Source organism: Kogia breviceps, chromosome 6, assembly GCF_026419965.1.
Source record: "Kogia breviceps isolate mKogBre1 chromosome 6, mKogBre1 haplotype 1, whole genome shotgun sequence".
In the NCBI taxonomy this organism is placed as follows: domain Eukaryota; kingdom Metazoa; phylum Chordata; class Mammalia; order Artiodactyla; family Physeteridae; genus Kogia; species Kogia breviceps.
Window position 1 is genome coordinate 113,448,522 of NC_081315.1, and position 13,984 is coordinate 113,462,505.

Genomic DNA, 13,984 nt, shown 5'->3' on the forward strand with positions numbered 1-13,984 from the left:
TAGTCATTTTCACAATATTGATTCTTCCAATCCAAGAACATGGTATATCTCTCCATCTGTTTGTATCGTCTTTAATTTCTTTCATCAGTGTCTTACAGTTTTCTGCATACAGGTCTTTTGTCTCCTTGGGTATGTTTATTCCTAGGTATTTTATTCTTTTTGTTGCAATGGTAAATGGGAATGTTTCCTTAATTTTTCTTTCAGATTTTTCATCATTAGTATATAAGAATGCAAGAGATTTCTGGCCATTACTTTTGTATCCTGAAACTTTACCAAATTCATTGATTAGCTCCCATAGTATTCTGGTGGCATTTTTAGGACTCTCTATGTATAGTATCATGTCATCTGCAAACAGTGACAGTTTTACGTCTTCTTTTCCAATTTGGATTCCTTTTATTTCTTTTTCTTCTCTGATTGCCATGCCTAGGACTTCCAAAACTATGTTGAATAATAGTGGTGAGCGTGGACATCCTTGTCTTGTTCCTGATCTTAGAGGAAATGATTTCAGTTTTTCACCATTGAGAATGATGTTTGCTGTGGGTTTGTCATATATGACCTTTATTATGTTGAGGTAGGTTCCCTCTATGCCCCCTTTCTAGAGAGTTTTTATCATAAATTCGTGTTGAATTTTGTCAAAAGCTTTTTCTGCATCTATTGAGATGATCATATGGTTTTTCTTCTTCAATTTGTTGATAAGGTATATCACATTGATTGATTTGTGTGTATTGAAGGATCCTTGCATTCCTGGGATAAAACCCACTTGATCATGGTGTAGGATCCTTTTAATGTGTTGTTGGATTCTGTTTTCTACTCTTTTGTTGAGGATTTTTGCATCTAAATTCATCAGTGATATTGGTCTGTAATTTTCTTTTTTTGTAGTATCTTTGTCTGGTTTTGGTATCAGGGTGATGGTGCCCTCAAAGAATGAGTTTGGGAGTGTTCCTTCCTCTGAAATTTTTTGGAATAGTTTGAGAAGGATGGGTGTTAGCTCTTCTCTAAATGTTTGATAGAATTCACCTGTGAAGCCACCTGGTCCTGGACCTTTGTTGGAAGATTTTTAATCACAGTTTCACTTTCATTACTTGTGATTGGTCTGTTCATATTTTCTATTTCTTCCTGTTTCAGCCTTGGAAGGTTATACCTTTTCAAGAATTTGTCTATTTCTTCCAGGTTGTCCATTTTACTTGTATAGAGTTGCTTGTAGTAGTCTCTTAGGATGCTTTGTATTTCTGCAGTGTCTGTTGTAACTTTTTTTCATTTCTAATTTTATTGATTTGAGTCCTCTCCCTCTTTTTCTTGATGAGTCTGGCTAATGGTTTATCAATTTCGTTTATTTTCTCAAGGAACCAGTTTTTAGTTTTATTGATTTTTGCTATTGTTTCCTTTGTTTCTATTTCATTTATTTCTCCTCTGATCTTCATGTTTTCTTTCCTTCTGCTAACTTTGGGTTTGTTTGTTCTTCTTCCTCTACCTCCTATAGGTGTAAGATTTGATTGTTTATTTGAAATTTTTCTTGTTTCTTGAGGTAGGCTGTATAGCTATAAAATTTCCTCTTAGAGCTGCTTTTGCTGCATCCCATAGGTTATGGATCATCATGTTTTCATTGCCATTTGTCTCTAGGTATTTTCTGATTTCCTCTTTGATTTCTTCAGTGAACTGTTGGTTATTTAGTATCGTATTGTTTAACCTCCATGTGTTTGTGTTTTTTACGTTCTTTTCCCTGTAATTCATTTCTAATCTCACAGCACTGTGGTCAGAAAAGATGCTTGATATGATTTCAATTTTTTAAAATTTACTGAGGCTTGATTTGTGACACAAGATGTGATCTATCCTGGAGAAGGTTCTGTGCACACTTGAGAAGAAAGTGTAATCTGCTGTTTTTGAATGGAATGTCCTATAAATATCAATTAAATCTATCTGGTCTGTTGTGTCATTTAAAGCTTCTGTTTCCTTATTTATTTTCATTTTGGATGATCTGTCCCTTGGTGTAAGTGAGGTGTTAAAGTCCCCCATTATTATTTTGTTACTGTTGATTTCCTCTTTTATTGCTGTTAGCAGTTGCCTTATATATTGAGGTGCTCCTATTTGGGGTACATATATATTTATAATTGCTATATCTTCTTCTTGGATTGATCCCTTGATCATTATGTAGTGTCCTTCCTTGTCTCCTGTAACATTCTTTATTTTAAAGTCTATTTTATCTGATATGAGTATTGCTACTTCAGCTTTATTTTGATTTCCATTTGCATGGAATATCTTTTTCCATACCCTCACTTTCAGTCTGAATGTGTCCCTAGGTCTGAAGTGGGTCCCTTGTAGACAGCATATATGTGGGTCTTGTTTTTGTATACATTCATCAAGCCTGTATCTTTTGGTTAGAGCATTTAAACCATTCATGTTTACGGTAATTATCGATATGTATGTTCCTATGACCATTTTCTTAATTGTTTTGAGTTTGTTTTTGTAGGTCCTTTTCTTCTCTTGTGTTTCCCACTTAGAGAAATTCCTTTAGCATTTGTTGTAGAGCTGTTTTGGTGGTGATGAATTCACTTATCTTTTGCTTGTAAAGCTTTTGCTTTCTCCATCAAATCTGAATGAGATCCTTGCCAGGTAGAGTAATCTTGGTTGTAGGATCTTCCCTTTCCTCATTTTAAGTATATCAAGCCACTCCCTTCTGGCTTGTACTGTTTCTGCTGAGAAATCAGCTGTTAATCTTATGGGAGTTCCCTTGTATGTCATTTGTCATTTTTCCCTTGCTGCTTTCAATACTTTTTCTTTGTCTTTAATTTTTGCAAATTTGATTACTATGTGTCTCGGCGTGTTTCTCCTTGGGTTTATCCTCTATGGGACTCACTGCACTTCCTGGACTTGGGTGGCTATTTCCTTTCCCATGTTAGGGAAGCTTTCATCTATTATCTCTTCAAATATTTTCTCAGGTCCTTTCTCTCTCTCTTCTTCTTCTGGGACCCCTATAATGTGAATGTTGTTGCATTTAATGTTGTCCCAGAGGTCTCTTAGGCTGTCTTGATTTCTTTTCATTTTTTTTCCCTTATTTTGCTCTGCAGCAGTGAATTCCACCATTCTGTCTTCCAGGTCACTTATCCGTTCTTCTGCTTCAGTTATTCTGCTATTGATTCCTTCTAGTGTAGTTTCATTTCATTTATTGTATTGTTCATCACTGTTTGTTTTTTAATTCTTCTATGTCTTTGTTAAACATTTCTTGCATCTTCTCAATCTTTGCCTGCATTCCTTTTCCAAGGTCCTGGATCATCTTCACTATCATTATTCTTAATTCTTTTTCTGGAAGGTTGCCTATCTCCACTTCATTTAGTTGTTTTTCTGGAGTTTTATCTTGTTCCTTCATCTGGTACATAGCCCTCTGCCTTTTCATCTTGTCTACCTTTTTGTGAATGTGGTTTTTGTTCCACAGGCTGCAGGATTGTAGTTCTTGCTTCTGCTCAATAAATTAATTTTTAAACTGCTACTTTCTGTTCTATAATCCCTTTTGGGTCATTTGCTATTGATTATATATTTATATAAACATATATACTCACCAGTTTGTAATTTCTATTTTTTTTCAGGAAAAGGAAAAATAAAGTCTACAGAAAATTAATTTAGACAACTGAAACTAAGTGGGAACACAGCCTTCAAGGTCAAGCATTTAAGCTACCTGAAGAGTATATGCAAGTAATTCACATTTGTTTTATTTTCAGTTTTGTTTTTCTTTTAAAGTGGTGTTTTCTTCGAAAACACACTTATAGCTAGATATTTTTAAAAATCAGGGTTTGCATTGTCTACGTGTTTTCTCATACTTTCTATGTGTTAGCAGTGGAAGGGGAGTCCAGGACAATTCGAATGGTCCACCATGTGACCAAAACTGGAAATTGTTATATTGGTTTAAAATGGGTATTCTTCCCAGAGCTCTTTTTATCCTTAGAGATCCTTAGGCCTACAAAATAGGGATCACTCCTTAGAAGTTTCCTGTTCTTTATAATCAAGATAGTCTTTGTCTTCTTGATTCAGGAAACTAAAGTTTCCTGAATCAAATGCAAGCCCACTTCCATCTTGGTTTGCCAAACAAATCTGAGTACCCTGCCCCTTCCACTATCTGTGAACCAGCATCATGACTGTGCTTAGGATATTTTTGTGTGGTTGAGATAGATGTGTGTGGTGAGTGAGCTGGAGCACTTTCTTCCTTCTCTTTTTACCTTATTGTGGATTCACTTCACGTTGCAACATTCACTTATCTATGCATGGCCGAAATAGTTATATCATACCAGGAATTTTTGGTTCAGAGTTCTATAACTGAGCCACTACAGAGGTACAACTGTGTAAATCTATTTCCTGGAAATTTTGCTGTACTGTAGCTGATGTCAAATGTGAAATAATTGCTAAAGAAACTTAGGCCATATTTTTTAAACTCACACCCAAAAATGTGCATGTTTTGTGACCTGCTGATCCATGATTATGGCAGAAATTGACAAATTGTTAATTGAACCCATTTCCCACAGGGGCATTTCCTTGTCTCCCTTGCAGTTAGCCTCGGTCATGTGATTATGCTCTGGCCTATGGAAAGTGGATGGCCAGTAAAAATCTCCTACATCATTCTCTGTCTCTCAATTCTAACATCTGTAGTCTATATGACAATATCTATATCAATTTTGGAAGCCATATATTGAAAATGGTAGACATTTCTGAAATTTCTGTATCTATACAATTGCCCTCTTTGCTCCTACATCACTCCTCACCTCTCACCATCAACTGTATTTTAGAGAAGCAAATAATAAATTTCTTTTGTGTTCTGTCACTGAGTTATCAAAGTTTACTTATTATAGCAGCCAATCGTAACTAATACAGTGACAGATATTTAAAAGATCTTATATGTTGACTGCCACCCACCTTATTTTCTCTACTAATATTGCTTTCATGTGGGTGACTAGTTCATTTCTGAGAATTACTACCAACAGAATTTTTAATGAAATTTACCTCTTACACAGGATGTTATAGGAATTATTGCAATATTTTTATAAATCTTTCAGGGATCCATGAAGCAAAGATTCCATATAAAGCAAAATAATGATGCTAATTTTATTATACATTATAATTTTAATGAATAATACTGCATAATATAAATACAAAAAAAACTATTTCCAGAGACAATTGTTTCTCTGAAGTGAACACTGTTTTTGAATACATCAGAATAATTTCATGGAACAAATTAAGAAAGCACTTGGTATAATCTATCCATTTTGTACTCTTCCATTTTCATAGTTATGAAATTAAAATGCTTAGAAAAGACTAATGATTACCTCTGGTTAGAAAAGACTAATGATTACCTCTGGTAACAAAGAAAACTAATCCTTTTTTGTTTTTAATCCAACCTGCTTCGCCTCCAATAAAAGCAACAGGGAATTTCTGACTCTGATCTGCACCTTCTGCCCATCCATTAAAATTAGATAACTTCCTGCTCTGACCCTATTTTCTAGGTCCAAAATTGCTTTCTATTACTGGAATATAATCTCCCAGGATCTCTAGACGCCTATGTTCAGGATTTCCATTTTCATCATAATGCCAGGGCCACCATCATGATGTGTACCATGGAAAGGCCTGTCTTCTGAACAGCTCTGAGAAAGCAGAAAATGCAGTCTCCACATCAGACACTTTTTCGCTTTTAAGACTTTGTTCCTGCTGGTCTCTCCATTTGTAAAGGGTTTATCCCTGTCTATAAATCAAACTGTTCCTTGTACCACAAAGTACCACTCATATATTATGAAACCCGTCTCAGGTGGATTTCATTTCTCTTTCTTCTCTGTTCAGAGAGGCTCCAATCACACAGTAACCTGACTTCCCACTTAGGTCACTAGAAGAACCATATGGCAATACCTGCCCAGACTCATACAAATAACACCCAGTCTAGGACCACCATGGGTGGCTACACTGGTGTGTAATGCATACCTCCAGTGGGCATCATCCATATAGATTATTGTGTAGACAAGATTAGCATAATAATCATTCATATATAGTGACCCTACCCAGTACCATATTCTTAACTCTTTCACGTTCTGAGTTCCACTGCCCTTCATCTACTCTACGGCTATAATTGGAAGCTTTTTCTCTGTTACTTAGAAGTACTACAACTCTGAAAATATCTCCAATGATACATTCTTTGACTACAATTCTTATTAGTTTTTTTTTTCTAGTTTTCTCATTCCTCTATTCTCACTAAATCTGTTCTTCAAACTCTCAAGACTTCTATTCCCTTGTTCCTTTCATTTATTTCCATTTTTATTATTCCTCTTCCCTGGCCTCACTTTCTTTCCTACCCAGCCTAGACCCCTAGTCAATTACCTCAGGAACGTTGTCACAGATACCCTCCACCATCTCCCTAGTTCTAAATCTTTCTGCATCATGGACTCCACAACTCACTAAACCTGGATCAAGTCTCTCCTGCTATGGCCAGTTTGGTTCAGTTTAATTCAAACACACATTCTACTGAATGCCTGCTATAAACTAAGCACAAATACATGATTTTTTTATTGTGCCTAGGTGAATGCCAGGAGCAATATAAGCACAGGGCACTCACAGAAATAATAGGAAAGAAGACCTCAAGAGGGCTATAAATTCATCATAGATGGTAAATGCATTAGGGAAAATCCAGCAGGCATGCAGATTGGTGTCACCACATATGTGTGGGCTTGGGATTCCTCTGAGCTCTCAGTGAACTCAGCAATCTTCTCCTTGCTCGTAGATAACTCTTGTCCCCACTACCCTCAGTATTACTCCAAACCAATGCACTGGCCTCAGAATTAACCCCTGCAGACCCCTTCTCAGCAGTCATCATTACTTTCTACTTCACAGAGAAAACAGAAATCATCAACTCCCTCATTTCACCACTTTTAACCCCATTTTTGCACAATGCTGTCTTATTCTCAGTGTCAGAGAAAGATTGGTCCTTCCTAAACTCTCCAATCATACTTTGCTCTCAACCTCTCCTGTCTCCCTCAGAGAACTTGCTTCATTAATAATCATCTCCTGTGTCATATTACAAATTGTATTAGCTTCTTCCCTTCTGCTAACAGTCTAGCCAAGTAGTATCACCTTTAAAAGGAAAAAGAGCTAAATCTTTTGTTTGCCTTTAATAACCCTATCTCCTTTCATTCTTTTCCAATCAATTTTCCTTTAAAAAATTATCTGTTCTGTGACCTACTTCTCTTCCTAAGCCATGATAACTGGTGTCACACGAATTCCAGTCCTGGACCGTTTGTGGTCAGCTCAGCATCACCATCACTCGTCCCTAAGCCTGGGAAATTCACATCCCAGAACCCTTTACTTTATATGGTTCTAGATTAGAGTTTATCAGTGTGAGAAACTCAGGTGAGAATTAGGTAAAAGTAAGGCAGAAACTGCCATTCTTTGGAGCAGGCAACATATGAGACATATAGAGATGATCGAGTGGCTGTAGCTTTGGGGGAAGATCTGAAGTCCCATCAATTTCCCCCAACAGACAGAGACAATTTCTGGGGGCTTTCTACAGATTTTCAAGACTTGAAATAACTTCTGGCAAGCTTTTGGGAACAATTTACTTTAGTGTTTCAGACTAAGATCTTTCATGTCAATTTCTCTGACATTTGGGCAACAGCTCCCCTTATCCTGAATGGTAGCTTCCCTGAGTTTCAGTCCTTCGGTGTTTCCAACAGGTTCTGTCAATCCATGATTCTATGTTAAAACTTCTATGCACAGAATACATGGACTATATTACCTGAGTGAATGCTGATAAACACACTCAAATACCCCCCTGAATCTATTCCAGCAAATATCACCAATAATCTCCAGATTTCCAAAACCCCGCAATTTCTATCTTTATTTGATGTCTCTGAAACTGTTGACAATGTGGCAACTGCTTTCTTGGAACTTACTATCCTTATGGAACTGAGGGAATAGTAGAAGAGATATTTACAGATATAATAATGTATGTAATAAGATATGCTGTAAAAAGAAACAAACTTCTATGAATGTAAAGAGCAAAAAGCAACTTGGTCTTTCTTTAGGGAATTATGATGAACAATTCCCTCTGAAATCTCCTGACGATACTGAACTCTTCTGGGGCCTCCAAACAGTACTTGCGGCCTCTTGGGCAGTATTAACATGCTAATGACGTTTCTTCCTTTCTCCCTTTTTCTTTTATCCTCTAGGATATAACTTGACTATGTCTACAAATAAATGCTCTTATTTTTCTATCCTACACATTTTTGTTTCTAATGCTATAAGTAATGAACAAAGGGAAAAGTGAGCAAAAAAGATATTTTATGTGAGGAAACAAAATCCATTTACAAAATTCTGTCCAGAGTTTACAGGCTCAAAAGCCTAGATATATTCAAATAAATTTCTCTACATCCAAAAGCAAATATCTAAAGTTTTTCCACCATTAGAGCCCTTTAGAGAGCAATATCAATTATATATAAATGTATATCCACAACTACTACTTAAAAGAAAAGCAACTGGGGCTTCCCTGGTGGAGTAGTAGTTGAGAGTCCGCCAGCCAATGCATGGGACACGGGTTCATGCTCCGGTCCAGGAAGGTCCCACATGCTGCAGAGCAGCTGGGCCCGTGACCCATGGCCACTGAGCCTGTGTGTCCGGACCCTGTGCTCCACAACGGGAGAGGCCACAACAGTGAAAGGCCCGCGTACCACAAAAAAAAAAAAAAAAAAAAAAAAAAGAAAGAAAGAAAGAAAAAAAGAAAAGCAATTAAGTAAAAAATTTAGATACAAGCAAAAAACAGTCTCATTAGTTTTTTTTCAGAAAATCAAGGGCAAGATCCTCAACTACTTTATACTGTAATACATTAATAGATCTAACAGCAACAAACAATTTAGTGTGTGAAATCCACTCTTCCATAATATTTTGACTACAGTGATATTCTACAGCTGTCAGCATGGATAGAAAATTTCCATAATTTTAGAAAACTAGGTCAACATCATATAGATACACTACTCATAATCCAGCCTATTCTGTCGATATCTTAACTCCAGCAGGAATGTGAATTCCATAATGCTGTGAAATGAAACAGGAATTTCTAAAATAAAGGCAATTGGAAAATGCCCTAGACTTCCAAGTTAAATTCATATGTGGAAAATCTGAGTGTAGTACAATAGATTTAAATAAGGAATGCTGCAGATGAAATAAACAAGAATTTGGGTATGATAGTCATTTTAGTTGATTACATCATAGCCTGAATTTAGAAAATCTATGATGCTACTATGGAAACTGTTTTTGCTTAAGTGTAGTTATAGATATTCTTTAAGTACAAATTAAATTAATTGAAGGCAGGAGTAAAATGTCAGAACCATTTAGATGGTTAAAGAACAATCTACTTACCTAGAAGAATTAAAAAGAGTGGTGGAAAAGTGAAGAATACATAAACTAGTCTCCTAAAATGAACAGTATATACAGAATATTTTCAAAGCAAGCTGTACACACTTGGAAATCCAATTAGAATAATATGAACTCCAAATACTATCCAATCCAACTTCAACCTGATGTTTACAATCTAGTGGGACTAAAACCATAATTTCTCTGATGTCTACTTTTAGTTTTTAAAGTTCAAGTAGAAGAATTAATCTTCCTAGGGATTACCCAGCACATAGTAGACACTTACTAAGTGTTTGTTGCCTAAACGAATGAATAAAGGAAATAGCCTAGAATGCAGCGATGATACAGTGACAATGCTGGAATTCAATAAGGTCCAGTAAATGGTACTCTATTTCCTATTTTTTCCTGAACTAGTTAAAAATAAGAAAGATAGAAAAGTAAATGGAAGATGCTATGGACAGTTTGTTTTCCTGCAATATTCATACGTGCAAGCCCTAATCCCCAATGTGTTGGTATTTGGAGGTGGGGCCTTTGGAAGGTAATTCTATTTAGTGGCAGTCATGAGGGTGGGGCCTCCATGATGGGATTAGTGCCTTTATAAAAAGAGAAAAAGACCAGAGCCCTCTTTCTCTCTCTCTATGTGAAGATACAGCAAAAAGGTGGCTGTATGCAAAATAGAGAGCTCTCACCAGTCAGCAAATTCAATGGCACCTTGATCTTAGAATTCCCAGCCTCGAGAACTGTGAGAAATAAATGTCTGTTGTTTAGGCCACCCAGTCTATAATATTATGTTATAGCAGCCAGAACAGACTAAGACAGAAGACAATACAAATATCTCCTTTAATACTGAACAATCTCATAAGGGAGAATGGGGCTACTGCAAGCAAGTTTCCTAATTGTGAGCTCAGATTTTAACAGACACCAACCCAGGCACAGACAGCATTAGGACATCACAGACCTTCTCATGTGGTAGCTTGCATTTGTAAACCTAACACATAGAGAAGCACAGTTTCTGCGAACAGGTTTGGACCCAAAGAAAAAGATAAAAAGAAGTAACTGAGCTAGAATATTAAACATATTCTTCCAAAACTAAGTCACATAACACATCCAACTCCCCAAGAAAGCAGCACGTGAGGGTGGGGCGACAGGCTGTGATTGTTATGTGAATGAAATACACTCCAAAAGAAAAGAATAATCAGGCTTGTGAAGAAGTATTCTATGCATACCAATTATGGAAAGACTTGTGTTACCTGACAATCAGTTAATCACAGGATAGGCTCAGTATACTCTTATTAAATAGGTTAAATCAGGGCACTTCTAATCAATCAGTCATTTAACAAGTATTCATTGATACCTACTTGGTCTGAACATTCTTGTAGATGTTGGGGTTATGAGGAGTAAGAAGGTAGACATAGTTTCCATCATTATGAGGTTTATAACTTACAAGGCAGACATCAATTGAGTAAGCAATTATAATTCAGAATAATATTAGAATAGAGGAAGTACAGAGTGCTCTGGAGGCTCATAGTGAGATGTTAACCTTGCGAAGCTGAAGAATTCTACCTGAAGGACTTAACTTTGCAGCAAGAGCCAAAGCCTTGGTAAGAATTAACCTGACAAAGAAACTGATAAAGAGTTTCTCAGGCAAACAGGCAGTAAGTTCATAGGCCTAGAGTAAAGAGTGAGACGGTCGTAGAGTCAGCAAACCAAAAGAAATTCAGGAAGGTTAGAATGTAGTGTAAAGATAAGAGAAGAGATGGATTTCGTTAAAGAAGCAAAAGGAAAGAGAAATGTCCAGGTTCACATTTTAGAAAAATCACTTTGGCTTTAGAGGGGAGAAAGAGCTAAAAAGTAAAGTTATGGACACTTAGTAAAAATAATTGCAATAATTTAAGGGGAAAAAATTGGTGGCTTGAACAAGGGGACTAGACACAAAAATGGATAGAAATAAATGTACTTTAGAAATATTCTGTAGGTAGAATAAAATTTGGTGATCTTGAAAACATATCCAATATGAGGATGAAAGAAAGGAAGTTTAATGTATTCTGCCTCCAATAGCTAAGTAGATGTTGGTGTCATTCAATAAAATAGGAACTCACGTGAAGGTGTTTTGGAAATGGGACTGCAAAATGACAAGTACATTGTGTTACATTTTAGATTCAGCTTGAGGCTATAACCATTTTAGTAAGTGGATCGAACTTGGTAGTGTATGGTAGTGATCAGTAAACAGCATTTTTTTTTTTCCTTTTTTGTCCATGCCGTGCACAAGGCTTGCAGGATCTTAGTTCCCTGACCATGGATGCAACCTAGGCCCCTGGCAGTGAAAGCACCAGGTCCTAACCACTGGACAGCCAGGGAATTCCCAAACAGCATTATTATTTAACTACCAAATTCCTTCAAATGTAGTAAGATTTCCCTTCTTTTTCTTTTTTCTCTTACACCATTTAACATCTTTGCTAGGTCCTGTGGTTTTTAATCATTTTCATTTATGTAAGGAATTACATTCTTTTAAGTCACATGTATAAACTCTACATATATGGAGAATTTTTCTGTAATACTTTGAGTGTGCTCTATTATAGATGGGACTCTAACCTAAACATTATCTATGCTTCTTATGAGAAATGAGACTGGGAGAGAGAGAAAAAGAGAGCACTGAAAAACTAGTGAAGACTGTCATAAAAGAATTTTGTCTCAGATCTTGGGGGAAAAAAAAGAAGAAAACGGAATTATTCAGCATAGTACTTTACTTTTTAAAATTTATTTAAAAAACATTTTTATTGGAGTATAATTGCTTTACAGTGTTGTGTTAGTTGCTGCTGTAGAACAAAGTGAATCAGCTATATGCATACATACATCCCCATATCCCCTCTCTCTTATGTCTCCCTCCCACCCTCTCTAACCCACTTCTCTAGGTGGTCATAAAGCACAGAGCTGATCTCCCTGTGCTATGCGGCTGCTTCCCATTAGCTATCTATTTTACATTTGATAGTATATATAAGTCCATACCACTCTCTCACTTTGCCCCAGCTTACCCTTCCCCCTCCCCATGTCCTCAAGTCCATTCTCTACGTCTCTGTCTTTATTCGTGTCCTGCCCCTAAGTTCTTCATAACCATTTTTTTTTTAGATTCCACATATACGTGTTAGCATATTTTTTTTTTTTCTTTTTGACTAACTTCACTCTGTAGGACAGACTCTAGGGCCATCCACCTCACTAAAAATAACTCAATTTCGTTTCTTTTTATGGCTGAGTAATATCCCATTGTATATATGTGCCACATCTTCTTTATCCATTCATCTGTCAATAGACACTTAGGTTGCTTCCATGTCCTGGCTATTGTAAACAGAGCTGCAGTGAACACTGTGGTACATGACTCTTTTTGAATTATGGTTTTCTCAGGGTATATGCCCAGTAGTGGGATTCCTGGGTCATATGGTAGTTCTATTTGTACTTTTCTAAGGAACCTCCATACTGTTCTCCATCCTGGCTGTATCAATTTACATTCCCACCAACAGTGCAAGAGAGTTCCCTTTTCTCTGCACCCTCTCCAGCATTTATTGTTTGTAGATTTTTTGATGATGGCCATTCTGACTGGTGTGAAATTATACTTCACTGTAGTCTTGATTTGCATTTCTCTAATGATTAGTGATATTGAGCATCCTTCCATGTGTTTGTTGGCAATCTGCATATCTTCTCTAGAGAAATGTTGATTTAGGTCTTCTGTCCATTTTTGGATTGGGTTATTTCTTGTTTTGATATTGAGCTGTGTGAGCTACTTGTATATTTTGGAGATTAATCCTTTGTCACTTGCTTTGTTTATGAATATTTTCTCCCAATCTGAGGGTTGTCTTTTCATCTCTTTATGGTTTCCGTGGCTGTGCAAAAGCTTTTAAGTTTCATTAGGTCCCATTTATTTATTATTATTTTCATTTCCATTTCTCTAGCAGGTGGGTCAAAAAGGATCTTGCTGTGATTTATGTCATAGAGCGTCTGCCTATGTTATCCTCTGAGGTTTATAGTATTTAGCCTTACGTTTAGGTCATTAATCCATTTTGAGTTTATCTTTGTGTATGGTTTTAGGGAGTATTCTAATTTCATTCTTTCACATGAAGCTGTCAAGTTTTCCCAGCACCACTTACTGAAGAGGCTGTCTTCTCCATTGTGTATTCTTGCCTCCTTTGTAAAACATAAGGTGACCATACGTGCGTGGGTTTAGCTCTGTTCTTCCTATCCTGTTCCATTGATCATATTTCATTTTTTGTGCCAGTACCATGCTGTCTTGATTACTGTAGCTTTGTAGTATAGTTTGAAGTCAGGGAACCTGATTCCTCCAGCTCCGTTTTTCTTTCTCCAAATTACTTTCGCTATTCAGGGTCTTTTGTGTTTCCATGGAAATTGTGAAATTTTTGTTCTAGTTCTGTGAATAATGACATTGCTAGTTTGATAGGGATTGTGTTGAATCTGTAGATTGTTTTGGGTAGTATAATGATTTTCACAATGTTGATTCTTCCAATCCAAGGACATGGTATATCTCTCCATGTGTTTGTATCATCTTTAATTTCATTCATCAGTATCTTATAGTTTTCTGCATGCAAGTCTTTTGTCTCCTTGG